This window comes from Bos indicus x Bos taurus, chromosome X, assembly GCF_003369695.1.
Source record: "Bos indicus x Bos taurus breed Angus x Brahman F1 hybrid chromosome X, Bos_hybrid_MaternalHap_v2.0, whole genome shotgun sequence".
In the NCBI taxonomy this organism is placed as follows: Eukaryota; Metazoa; Chordata; class Mammalia; order Artiodactyla; family Bovidae; genus Bos; species Bos indicus x Bos taurus.
Genome location: NC_040105.1, coordinates 7,029,280 through 7,043,782, shown reverse-complemented (window position 1 = coordinate 7,043,782; position 14,503 = coordinate 7,029,280). Strand labels below are relative to the sequence as shown.

The window sequence follows — 14,503 nt, the reverse complement described above, 5'->3', positions numbered from 1 at the left end:
TTGACTATGCATTGGAAGGGGCCTATAGACCTTGAGAAGAAGTATAAGCTGGAACAGGGAACTATCCGAAACTGAACTGACCCCACCCTGCCGGCAGCAGCTCCAGAGAAATTCCTAGATATATTTTTACAATTATCATTTTTTAATTATTTTATTTTTAAGTTCTTTATTACTCCTTTAATTTTCATTTTTAAAACCTACTATTACTTTGCAAAAAACCTATTTTTTAAAGCAAACCATATATATATATATATTATAATTTTTGTGATTTTTTTTCTTTAATATTGTGTTTTTGAGAATCCAACCTCTACTCTAGATTTTTAATCTTTGCTTTTTGGTATTTGTTACCAATTTTGTACCTTTAAGAATCTAATCTTCAGTACCCATTTTTACTTAGAGGTGTGAATACTGGCTTGATTTCTTTCTCCCCTTTTGACTCTCCCTTTTCTCCCCCATGTCACCTCTATCTCCTCCCTCCCCCTTCTCTTCTCTACTTAACTCTGTGAAGTGTGTTCTCAGCTGTGGAGAACACTTAGGGAACTGATTACTGGCTAGATTGCTCTCTCCCCTTTTAACTGACCCTCTTCTCCTCCTGGTCACCTCTGTCTCCCTCCTCCCTCTTCTCTTCTCCATATAACTCTGTGAACCTCTCTGGGTGTCCCTCACTGTGGAGAATCTTTTCACCATTAAGCTAGATGTTTTATCATCATTACTGTATGGATGGAGAAGTCTTGAGGCTACTGTAAGAATAAGACTGAAAGCCAAGGGCAGGAGGCTTAAATACAAAACTTGAGAAAACCAGAGAACTCCTGACTCCATACCTGCACTGAAACCAAGCTCCACCCAAGAGCCAACAAGTTCCAGAGCAAGACACACCATGCTAATTCTCCAGCAATGCAGGAATATAGCCCTGAGCATTAAAATACAGGCTGCCCAAAGTCACACCAAACCCATAGACACCTCAAAACTCACTACTGGACACTTCACTGCACTCCAGAGAGAAGAGATCCAGCTCCATCCACCAGAACACTGACAAAAGCTTCCTTAACCAGGAAATCTTGACAAGCCACTAGTCCAACCCCACCCACAGGGAGGAACGTCCACAATAAAGAGGAACCAAAAACTTCCAGCATACAGAAAGGCCATCCCAAACACAGCAATCTAAACAAAATGAAAAGGCAGAGAAATATTCAGCAGGTAAAGGAACATGGTAAACGCCCACCAAACCAAACAAAAGAGGAGGAGATAGGGAGTCTACCTGAGAAAGAATTCAGAATAATGATAGGAAAGATGATGCAAAATCTTGAAAACAAAATGGAGTTAAAGATAAAGAGACTGAAGGCAAGGATTGAGAAGATGCAAGAAATGTTTAACAAGGACCTAGAAGAAATAAAAAAGTGTCAATCAATAATGAATAATGCAATAACTGAGATCAAAAGCACTCTGGAGGGAACCAACAGTAGAGTAACTGAGGCAGAAAATAGGATAAGTGAGGTGCAAGATAGAATGGTGGAAATATATGAAGCAGACAGGAAAAAATAAAAATGAATGAAAAGAAATGAGGACAACCTCAGAGACTTTTGGGACAATGTTAAATACCCCAACATTCGAATCATAGAAGTCCCAGAAGAAGAAGACAAAAAGAAAGGCCATGAGAAAATACTTGAGGAGATAATAGTTGAAAACTTCCTTAAAATGGGGAAGGAAATAACCACCCAATTCCAAGAAACCCAGAGGATCCCAAACAGGATAAATCCAAAGAAAAACACCCCAAGGCACATATTAATCAAATTAATGAAGTTCAAACACAAAAAACAAATACTAAAAGCAGCAAGGGAAAGCAACAAGTAACACACAAGGGGATTCCCAAAAGGATAACAGCTGATCTTTCAATGGAAATTTTTCATGCCAGAAGGGAATGGCAGGACATACTTAAAGTCATGAAAGAGAAAAACATACAACCCAGATTACTATACCCAGCAAGGATCTCATTCAAATATGAAGGAGAAATCAAAAGCTTTACAGACAAGCAAAAGCTGAGAGAATTCAGCACTACCAAACCAGCTCTTGAGCAAATGCTAAAGGATCTTCTCTACACAGGAAACACAGAAAAGGTTTATAAACTTGAACTCAAAACACACAGTTACTGTAGAAGTGAACTTTTGAGAATAGAGGGCTACTACTCTAAACCCTATGACATTAGTGTTGGTCGTTCAGTCGTGTCCGACTCTTTGTGACTCCATGGACTGACCGCGTGGAGCCCGCCAAGCTCCTCTGTCCATGGGATTCTCCAGCTAAGAAGACTGGAGTGGGTTGCCATGCCTTTCTCCAACTATGATATTAGAGGGGGCTGCTACTATAGAAGGGGAACTATCACTGTACAGGGGAGAGTATGACAATAGAAGGGGAATATTACTGTAGAGGGGGAACCATGACAACAGAAGGGGACTATTACTACAGAGAGGGGACCTTAAGAATAGAGACAACCCCTGTCCATGGAGAGCAGTAAACACAAAAATAAAGGTCCAGGCGTGTGTTTGCCATGAAAGGAGTCCTGATGGCATGCAGACCATCAGGACACCCACCCATAACAGGAGAGAGGGGACACTCAGACCCTGACTGGAGGCATTCCCAGCTTCTTAGCTGCTCAGGTGGGTGCTTCATCCTGGGAGCCTGTCCAGTCACTTTTACTGCAGCAACACCACCAGATCGAGAGACCGCCTCTGGGGAGTGACGGGCATGTGACCTTGTGCCTGGGCTCCATCGCCTCTAGGATGGAAGCCCCCATACCTGGAGCCCACAGGCTCCACTGGGCCCCTCTCAGCCCCAAGAGGAGGGGGCTGGTGCACAGTGTGAGGAAGGGGGACCTTCTGGATGGGGTCGCCAGCTCCAGCCTCAGGGAGAACAGACTTGAGCTGCTGGGGTCTGTCTGTTGGTCCCTGTCTCCCAGCTCCCTTGCTCCTCCTCAAACCCCCACTTAACCTCCTGTCTCTCCCTCCCCCCTCTCCCTACTTCTGTCTGTCTCTCTTCATGTCTCTGTCCATTTCTTTCTGTGTCTCAGTTTCTCTGTCTCTAGAGCACTTCTCCCCTCTCCACCACCCCATCCTCCTTTCTCTTGGAGAGAAGGCCACAGGTACCAGTTTCTTAGAGCCACGCCTCCACGCCGCCAGCACCGGCTCTTCTGTATGTCCTGTTTTCATTATGCAACACTCCATTTCCTCCCCCAGATTGCCCAGGCTGGGCCTCCGATGGGCTGGCAGGTGAGCTTGCCCGGATCCTTCCTGTGCCACCAAGGTGAACGCCAACTGGATGTTGGTGCTGAGTTCTCAGCTCTGGGACATGCCCTCGCACCACCTCTCCATCCCAGGTGAGGCCCCGCAGGCTTGGCTCAGCGGGGATGCGGCTGCGAGACGGGTCCAAGTGTGGGAAGCCTCAGAGCCAAACATGCACACATGCAGGCACACACAGGCACACTGAACACACACACGCATGCACACACACACACCAAACACACATGCACACATACTGCACACACACACATACACAAACCAGCACCTTCCCTTGTCTGTCCACTTTATCCCATTCAACCCGGAAGGTACATGAACCCCCAAGAGCCTACCTTCAGGACACATGCCGGCCTCCCTGGGGGGCGGGGTTGTGTCTTCTCAGCCACTCTGTCCTACTCCTGGGGACCCCTCACCTTTCCACCCACGTTTTTCACCAGAGCTTGTGCAGCACCTTCTGCACTTGAGCCTGGAGGGCCCAAAGTTTAAGGGGTCCACCCGCCCCCAAAACAACTCGATAAGTGATACCAGAACTATCTAATTAAAATGAGGAACCTCTGACTCCAGCCAGTTTGCTTGCAAAAAGTGCTGCAAAGCTCAGCTATGGGGAGGCATCTGGATTTGGGGATGGCCAGTGGTGACCAGGCAGGCGGGCACTTCCAGGGTGACACTGCTGTGCTCAGACCATCTGAGGGGTGGCCACCAGACACCGTGGCCTGGGAGGGGAGAGTCCCTGCCAGACAGCACCCTGCTCACCTCCTCAAGGTGCAGACGCACCCCACTCTCCACTGGCACTCCTCTGGCCGTGCAGACACTGGGCCCTGCCCTGGCTCTGTGACCCTGGGCACTGCCCGCTGGGAGCGCACATGGACAGTTGGACAAACAGGAAGTGTTGTTTTCTATGGAAGGCAGCTTTAGACTCTTTCTCACCCTCTCCACAGCTGTGGGGTTCTATGCCGGCCACCCCACCCTGCCTGGGAGGAGGGGCCCCCACACGGCTCTGCCCTTGAGAGTGTGGAGCAGACAGGGAACTGTGGACCCAGTCTCTCGGCCCTTCCGGGTGCTTCCCGTGGGGAAAGCTGTGGGGGCCCCACAAGGAGGAGGCTTCCGAGTCTTCAGGACCACAGAGGGGCCCCTGGCCGTTCTCCTTCCTGTACCCCTTACAGAATAACTCATGATGCCTCTCCCCCAAGCCCGGGCACCACTCATCTGCTTCTGTCTTTGTAAATTTGCCTGTTCTGGACATCTCTTATAAATGGACACGTAAAATGTGTCCTTCTGTGTCTGCTTCCCTCATTGACCATCGTGTGTTCAAGGTCCATCCACGATGTAGCCTGTGTCAGAACTTCATTCCTTTTCATGGTGACTCATACACCACTGTGTGCATGGACCACATGCTGCTAACCCACCCATCCATCCATCCATCCACACACACACCCACCCATCCACTCACCTATCTGTCCATCCACCCACTCACCTATCCATCCACTCATCCATCCAACCAACCCACATCCATCCATAAATCCACCCATCCGTCATCCATCCATCCATCCATCCACCGACCAATCCATCATCCACCCATCCACTGATTGATCCATCCACCCACTCACCATCCATTCATCCATCCATCCACTTATCTATCCACCCATCCATCTACTCTTCCATAACATCATCAAATCAAATTATATTATGAACTTGTAAATCCTCCTTCCCATCCCTTGACCCTGAGAATAAATAAGAAAAGAAAAAAGAGAATGAAATAAAGCTAGTCCAAACCTATGTTAGAGACAGAAGGGAAGATTTCTGGATTGTCCCCAGGTGACTGCTAAAGTGTGAACCTCTCCACACTGTCTCTGAAACAGATCACACAGATTTAAAAGGGAAAAGAATAAGTGAAACCACACATCAGTGACCACAACATTGGCGTCATAAAGAGCCTGAAAATACTATGAATAACTTCAAAGTACTTGTAACTAGAGAGGGTCTGTCTGTGCTCAGTTGTCTGACTCTTTGCAGCCCCATGGACTGTACCCGCCAGGCCCCTCTGTCCATGGGATTCTCCAGGCAAGAATAATGAGTAGGTTCTCATTCCCTTCCCAGGGGATCTTCCCAACCCAGGGATCACCCCTGCATCTTTTACACCTCCTGCTTTGGCAAGCGGGCTCTTTGCCACGAGCACCACCTGGGAAACAACAAACCATAAAATCAAAAGCCATCTGAAGCCTTTCCTGTCCCAAAATGGGATTCCTTAAATAAATTGACTTTCACTTTCTCACTTCTGCAGAGACCCCATTTCGAGACAAGATTCAGTCCCCAGGACTCAGTGGATATGACTTTCGGGACTCCGCCATACCCCGCGGTGCTTTAGCTGTGCATCCTTAGTGCAGCTTGGGGGCACAGAGGACAGGCTCAGGGGGTGACGTGTGCCCCGCCTGGTTTGCCTGCAGGGAGCCACAGCACTATGACCTACTGCCTGAACAAGAAGTCACCCATCTCTCACAAGGAGTCGAGGCTGCTGCAGACTCTGGGCAAAGTGCTGCCATGTGTCATGCTGCCCGTGGTGCTCAAGAGGTCCACCACCCAGGTGAGGGTCTGCGGGCACACCCGGGCCCTGGACCCAGCTCCAGCCGCTAGTGTCACCCACAGGGGGCGGTGTCCTTATCCCTCTTGGGGAAACGGGATTGAGAACAAACCTGCTGTAAAGCAGAATTGCTGTTTAGTCGCTCAGTCATGTCTGACTCATTGCGACCCCATGGACTGTGGTCAGCCAGGCTCCTCTGTCCATGGGATTGTGCAGGCAAGAATACTGGAGTGGGTTGCCATGCCCTCCTCCAGGAGATCTTCCCCACCCAGAGAGCCTCCCAGAAAGGTAGGAAAGGACACAGCTTTACTGTGGAACCAGCCTGAAGCTAGAACGGGGACCCATGGACTAACAGCATCACCGTCTGGGAGGGGAAGGAGGAGGCTGGGTCCCACCTTTTGTGCAGCTGAGCTGACACTAGAGCTCCTTCCTGGTCCCAGATAAGCAACAGCTGAGTTCCCATGTCCTCTGAGGTGGGTTTACATTTGTACCCCAGCACCCCCTCCAGGGAGACTTTCTTGGTGGTGCAGACGGGAAAGAATCAGCCTGCAATGCATGGGACCCGGGTTTGATCCCTGGATCGGGAATATCCCATGGAGGAGAAAATGGCACCCCACTGTAGTATTCTCACATGGGAAGTCCCACGGACAGAGGAGCCTGGAAGGCTAGAGTCCATGGGGTCACAGAGAGTCGAGACGACTGAAGTGACTGAGAACACACGCACGCACTCACACCCCTCCCCTGTAGTGCTTCTCCAGGGTGGATCGGGGGTTTTATGGGGTGCAGAGAAGCCATGGTGGGACGCAGTCATTGTGGAGGATGGAGAGGAGTCAATGGTGGGGGCCCTGTCTGTGGGGAGGGGGCACCCAATTGACAGTGGTCCTGTCACTGGCACACACATTACCCAGGGGGTGGATGCAGGATGGGGTAGAAAACCCATCTGGGCTCAGGTGCCCGCAGGAGCAGGGGCCCACCTGGGCGGGACAGATGGCCCCTGCCTTCCTGTACCCGCACTTGAGGGGCACTCATATTCCCGGTTTTTCTGCTCCTGGGCTGGTCCTCCCAAGAGGACAAGAGGCTGTCAAGCACAGCTCTTACCTGTGTGATTGCTTCCTCCTGGGAGGTCCCTGGTTGCTGGAATCCTCCTCAGGGGATCTGATTGGCAGAGAGCCAGGGCTGGAATGGGAACAACTACATTCTTGCTTGCATCAGGTGCCTAAGCCTGGCCTTAAGAGCTCACACCCAGAGGAGGGAGCGAGCAGCAGGGGGTCCACCAGAGCCCGGGAGTCCTGCAGGACTGGGGTCCCTCTGCTCGGAGGGTCCCTTGGTGCTGGGTCCCTCTCTTCTGTGTCCCTCCAAGGCAGGGTCCCCTCCATACTGGGGGACCTCGGTGCCATGGTCTCAAGTGGTATGGCTCCCAAAGAGACCTGGGTGTGTGCAGGGTGGGGGGCACAGATGGCGGTCTTTCAGGGGGTGTTTAAGATCAGCGGCTGCAGTAGCACTTCATTTAATCCTTGTAGAGGTGGATAGCAAGTGCCTGACAATAGCTGACAATGTTCATATGAGTCTTTGTTTTTTATTTTAACTTGGATTGGTGGGGGTGTGACACCCTTTCCCATTTTTTATCGTTATATCTTTTTCTTTTTCCATTGTGACTCTGTGTAGAAAACACAGTACCATTTTCTGCTACTAGTTTATGTTAATATTAGTTTTTGCTTTTTCTTTTATTTTGGATAGAGAGAATCTATTATTTTCTTCCCCATTTTTTTATCCTCATGTTTTTTTCTTTTTCCATTATGATTCCTTGTAGAGAACACAGTACATTTTCTGCTACAAATTTATATTAGGGCTTCCCTGGTGGCTAGTTGGTAAAGAATCTGCTTGCAATGAGGGTGATATGGGTTCGATCCTGGGTTGGGAAGATCTGGAGAAGGGAAAGGCAACACACTCCAGTTATCTTGCCTGGATAATTCCATGGACAGAGGGGTCTGGTGGGCTACAGTCCACCAGATCAAAATGAGTTGGAAACAACTGAGCAACTTTCACTTTTCAATGTACGTTAAAGTTATTTTTTGCTTTTTCCTGTCTTATTTGTGTGGTGGACAGATGTTTTGTCCTTTCGTTCTCTTCCCTTGATTCCTTCTTGCCTTTCCTAGTGCTGTTTGTGGGGGTGGGCACAGACCTCTGTGGGTCTAGTGTGTCCTCATGTCCAAGGGTCCAGCTTGGGTGTCATGGAGCCTTAGCATTGAACCCACAGGGAGCTTCCACCCAGGGACTGCCTGAAGGAGCGTGAGGCTGGACTCTGCAGGAACACCCCCCCAAGACCACAATCTCGACCTGGGCTCTGTGCTCCACATGACCAGTGACCCTGGGGACCCTGTTCCCAGAAGCAGTGCCTCAACCCCAGCAGCACCAACACGGTTGATTTCACAGTGGCTGACGTGGCCCTCAGTTGGGCATCCTCAGTGCTTGCCCAGCCCCTGAGTGGGGGGCTGCCCTCTGTGCCCAGCACAGATGACCGACCTCTGTGTGCAGGTGCTGAGCATCGTGAAGCACCTGGATGCTGGCGTGAGGACCTGCAGATGGCGCACATGGAAGAGGGCACCAAGAGGAACCTGCACTCTGGCCACATGGTGTACATGACGGCCCTCACGGAGGTGGGGGTGGGGGCAGGGGTACGGACGGGGGGGTCCGCCAGCCAGGGACACCCACGTCTGGTCCAGGCAGGAGGGGGAGGGCCTCTGAGGGGATGGGCACACGTCCACTCAGGTGGACATGTGGTCACTCCAGGCAGGAGAGGCTGACCTCTAAGGGGACAACACAGGTTCACTCCCATTAGAAGACACTGACTTCTAAGGGGACAACACAGGTCCACTCAGATGGACACACATCCACTCAGATGGACACACAGTCACTCCAGGCAGGAGAGGCTGACCTCTAAGGGGACAACACAGGTCCACTCCCATTAGAGGACACTGACCTCTAATGGGACGGACACACGTCCACTCCAGGCATGAGAGGGCTGACCTCTGGCGTCAGTCACTCAGAATTCCTGACCAACCCCAGTAATCCACCCACCACTGTCTCCACTCAAACACCCCAATGACCAGCCCATCACTGGTCACAGGCACCCCCAATAATCCACCCTGCCTGGTCTCTATTCAGACACCCCCAAAATCCATCAATCATGCCTCACGATGCCCCAGTAATCCACCTGCCATTTTCTATCAAAAACCCCAATAATCTATCCACCTCTGTTTCCACTCAGGCACCCCAATAATCGACCCATCACTGCTCAAGACACCCAAATAATCTACCCACCACTGTCTCCACTCAAACACCCCCAAAATCTACCAATCACTGCTCAAGACACCCCAATAACCCACCCATCACCATCTCCACTCAGACACCCTAGTAATCGACCCACTAGTGTCTCTCCTCAGACATGCCAATAACCCACCCATGACTGTCTCTTCTCACAGAGAACCGAAAAACCAGCCCATCACTGCTCATAGACACCCTAATATCCACACATCGCTGTAGCTTCTCGGACACCCCCGATTACTGACACATTGTGTCACATGGCACCCCAATAACCCCTGTGCACATGTCTCACGGGCACCCAGATGATTCTCCCCCTAGGAGGTGCTGACTCTGCACCAGCTGTAGTCCCAGGGCCAGCAGGTCATCCTGTCGTACAAGGACGAGGCATCCATGAGTCCACATGCAGAACTGTGGCCCAGTATCCCCTACTGGTGGGGGAACCAGGTGAAGCCCAGAGACCTCGTCCACCACCTGGAGCTCATGAAGAGCTGCAGCCACCCAGGGGAGTGCTGCCTTCAAACCGGGACACCTGGTCGCACACATGTCCTAGCGCATGGGGCTGGCTTTGGGTTCAAGTGGAGAAATGGAACAGGATGTATTAGGGGACGTTATTCTGTTCAGCACATGGGGACCAGGGCGTGGACATCCTTGGGGACGTTACTGTGTCCACCACAGGGGGTCAGAATGTAGACAGGATGTGGACATCCATGTGGACATTATTGTGTCCACCACACGGGGCCAGGACATGGACATCTTTGGGGTCACTGTCCAGCCCGCCTGCCCTCTGTAACAGGAGAAATTCACGAATCAACACCTCTGTGAGCCCCTGCTGTCTGAACTTTGGTCTCTGTTGGATATCTGAATCTCTGACCTCTGCGGAGGCCAGAGTCTGGGTGAGTGATGGCACAGCTTGGTGACTGCATGGGTGGGTGACCCCATGGGTTAGGGGTCGCATGGGTGGGTGACTACGTGGGTGGGTGACCCCATGGGTTACTGGTCACATGGGCGGGAGACCGTGTTGGTTGGAGACCGCATGGGTGGGTGACTGTGTGGGTGGGTGACCAGTTTGAGTTGCTGAGTGCAGGGTGGGTTACCATGTGAGTTGCTGACCCGGGGAGTGGGTGACCCCATGGGTGGGTGACGGTGTGAGTCGGTCATCATGTGGACAGGTGAGCACATGCCCTCACAGGTTAGTAACCCCATGGGTGGGTGCCCACGGGGGTTGGTGGCCAGTGGAGGGATCACTGCATGGGGTAGTGACCCCGTGGGTGGGGGACCATGTGAGTCGGTGACCACACGGTTTGGTTGGCCACATGACTCCGTGGGTTAGTGGCCGCATGCTCGGGCAGCTGACCCCACAGCCTGCACCATGAACAGCAGCCCCTCTCTTGTCCCAGGCAGGCTGTGGGTGGCCAGCATCAACCTCACAGAGAACCTGGAGTTTGTCCGCGTCCACCCGGCCTGGTCCCTGGAGAAGCTGACCCAGTGGGGGCTCCCCTACCTTTGTGCATGGGTGTGGGGCCAGTGCCTGGGGTCGGCCACCGGCCGTACCAACACCGTCGCAGGCAACTTCATCTGGGCCCAGAGGTTTGTTGGTGACGTCATAGGGTTGAACTTGAAGCTGCTTCGGGGCTGACGGACGGCGCGTGTGTGGAGCTGGGCATCACGGAGGCTGCGTCTCAGTCACGTCCTGCGACGTTACCGGCCTGAACCAGAAGCCGCCTCGGGGCTGAGGCACGGCGCACTGAGGAGCTGGGTGTTGCGGAGGCCGCTCCTCGTTCGCATCCTGTGACGTCACTGGGCTGAACCGGAAGCTGCTTCGGGGCTGAGGGATGACGCATAGGTGGAGCTGGGTATCACGGAGGCTGCGTCTCAGACACGTACTGTGATGTCACCAGCCTGAACCGGAAGCCGCCTCGGGGCTGCCGGTGGGCACGTTGAGGAGCTGAGCATTGCGGAGGCTATTCTCAGCCCTCTCTTATGGGGCTTGTCATCCGTCCGCGCGTCCACTGAATGTGGGTGACTGCCGAGGTGGGGCCAGGTGGCAGGGTCCATGGTCTCCTCGGCCCTCCGTGTGTCTCTCGGTGACCGCAGGGTGTGAGGTGATGATTAAAGGTGAGTGCATGATTTGTACAATCACATCCTCAGGGAGACACACCTGGTTCTCGGGTCTGTGGCTTCCCCATGGGAGAGGCTGGGGTGCCCCCTCTCCCCAGGCACTGAGACTAGCAGACGGTGACCCCCAGCTGGGGAGGGGAGGAGGCACTATGACATAGTGTCCATAGGCGGGGACTGAGCGCATAGAGATCCCACTGAGAAATCCCTTTTATTAGATAAGGGGCTTCCCTGGTGGCTCACTTAAGAAGGCCTTCTTATCTCTCCTTGCTAGTCTTTGGGACTCTGCCTTCAGGTGGCTATATCTTTGTGTGTCTCCTTTGCCTTTCTCTTCTCTTCTCATCTATTTGTGAGGCCTCCTCAGACACCCACTTTGCCTTTTTGCATTTCTTTTTCTCGTGGATGGTTTTGATCACCACCTCCTGTACAATGTTAGGAACCTCCATCCATAGGTCTTCTGGTACTCTGTGTGCCAGATCTAACCCTTGAATCTATTTGTCACTTCCAGTGTATACTCACAAGGGATTTGAAAAAAGCAAAGAAACAGAGGAAAACAATACAGTGAGAAAGACTAGAGATCTCTTCAAGAAAATGAGAAATGCCAGGGGAACACTTCATGCAAAGACAGGCACAATAAAAGACAGAAACGTTATGGGCCTAACTAAAGCAGAAGAGATTAAGAAGAGGTAGCAAGAATACACAGAAGAACTGTTAAAAAATTCTTAATAACCTGGATAACCACGATGGTGTGATCACTCACCTAGAGCCAGATATCCTGTAGTGCAGACACATGGGCCTTAGGAAGCAGCAGTAGGAGCAAAGCTAGTGGAGGTGATTAAATTGTAGCTGAACGCTTTCAAATCCCAAACGGTGGTACTGTTAAAGTGCTGCACTCAATACGCCAGCCAGTCTGGAAAACTTGGCAGTGGCCACAGGACTGGAAAAGGTCAGTTTTCATTTCAATCGCAAAGAAGGACAATGCCAGGCAATGTTCAAACTACTGCACAACTGCACTCATTTCACATGCTAGGAAGGTAATGCTCAAAATCCTTCAAGCTAGGCTTCAACAGTATATGACCCGAGAACTTCACAGTCCACACATTCAAACAGTTGATTCTAAATGCACAGTGATGCCACAAAGATGGTCAAGGCAAAGACACACAATGTGATTTTATTTATGTCTAAATCAGTGAAACGAAATATTCACTGCAAGGTACAAACTTTTTTATTATGAAAAATCTTATATCTGAATATGAAATATCCTGCTGAAATTGAAAAATATGTTTTAATGTGAAATTCTTTAATTGTCAATTATTTTGAGACTATGGGAAAAAAGAAAATAAAGTTACGTTCATTGGGGCTGCTTCAGTTCAGTTCAGTCGCTTAGTCGTGTCCAACTCTTTTCACTGGGGGCTGCTTAAACTTTCACAGATTTTTTTTCTTAAAAATTCCCTTACAGTTTTACAGTCTTAATTAGACATAAAACAATCAGTAGATTTTGTACTATGTTTATTTTCTGAACATTTTCATTTCCTCTAATTTATGAATGTAACTAGAATGTTTTTCTATTAAGTGAGTATTAAAAATTACTCCTCTCTCCTGTGTGGAACACACTGTTTACACTACTGTTGGGAGACATTTTATTGCCTAAAACCTTTCATAATTCAGCTCTACGATCTAGGTTTTTTTGTTTGTTTGTTTTCCTTTGTTTAGGCTGAGAATTTTCTCATCTATTTTTAGTATCTTCAGAGTCTCTGTTAGGCATACGTCTGCTGTTGTTGCCTTGCACAGTCGTGTCCCAACTCTTTGCCACCCCATGGACTGTAAGCCCACCAGTCTCTTCTGTTCACGGGGATTCTCCAGGCAAGAATACTGGAGTGGGTTGCCATGCTGTCCTTCAGGGGATCTTCCTGACCCAGAGATGGAATTCGCACCTGCTACGGCTCCTGCATTGCAGGTGGATTTTTTACCACTGAGTGAAAATAGATCATGCATACATGAAACCCACTTTAATTATGAAGACTCATAATTGGCGAAAAGCAAAGATGGAGAAGCCCAAACAAGCATTTATCTTTTACCAATTAATAATAAGAAAAAAACCCTTCATTTCAATTTGTCTTCCTTTATTTTTTCAATTAACTTTTCATTGAAGGATGATTGCTTTCCAGAATTTTGGTGTTTTCTGTCAAACTTCAACATAACAGTCTTTCTTAACTCATAGTTTCTCTTCAATATCATCTTATCCTGTGTCAATAACTTCTTTTAACATTTCTTACAGACAAGGTATCTGCTGAGAATGAATTCCCCAATTTTTTGTTGATATGAGAATATCTCCTTCTTCTTTGCTTTTGAAGGATAATATTCCTGGACATGGAAGTTAATTTCAGTAGGTTTTTTTTTTAAAAAAGCATTTTATTTATTGACATGTTGTACCTGTACCATGGATTTACTAGTTAAGCTGTATAATTCATTGATTTGTAACTTATTCATAGGTTGAATAACCATAACCACAGCCTCATTCTAGAATATTTTCATCACTTCAATGGGAAACACTCTCCAGTTGGCAGACACTTTCCATTTGCCCCTTCATCTGGGCCCTTTCATTCACTCCTCTGTTTTCGGTCTTTAGAGCATTACCTAATCTGGGACATATGCATTCACATGAACAGTATAATGCAATACACAGCCTTTTGTTCCTAGCTTCTTTTAATTAACATAATCATTTCAGAGCGCTAGCATGTAATAGCTTGTATAAGAACTCCATTCATTTGATGGCCAAATAATTTTGCATTGCATGTTTTATTTATTTGATCACCAGTTGATGGACATTTGAGTTATTTCAACTTTTTAAACTTTTTTAGTTTATTTCTTTTTAAACTTTATTTTTAATTTAATAATTAAAAGATTTTAAATTTAATGGCTTTTTCTGCATCTATTTAGGTTATCATATGATTTTTAGCTTTCCTCTGGTTAATATGGTCTATCACATTGATTGATTTGCAAATATTGAAGAATCCTTGCATCCCTGGAATAAACCCAACTTGATCGTGGTTTTTGATGTGTTGTGGAATTCTGTTTGCTAAAATTTTGCTGAGGATTTTTTTTTCATCCATGTTCATCAATGATATTGGTTTGTAGTTTTCTTATTTGGTCTTGTCTTTGTCTGGTTTTCATATCAGGGTGATGGTAGCCTTGCAGA

The 14,503-nt window shown here is 49.1% G+C and overlaps 1 pseudogene; it reads left to right on the top strand.

Annotated features, from left to right (window-relative positions):
- Positions 1-3,248: 3,248 nt before the first annotated feature.
- Positions 3,249-11,693, top strand: LOC113887533 (annotated as a pseudogene).
- Positions 11,694-14,503: the final 2,810 nt, after the last annotated feature.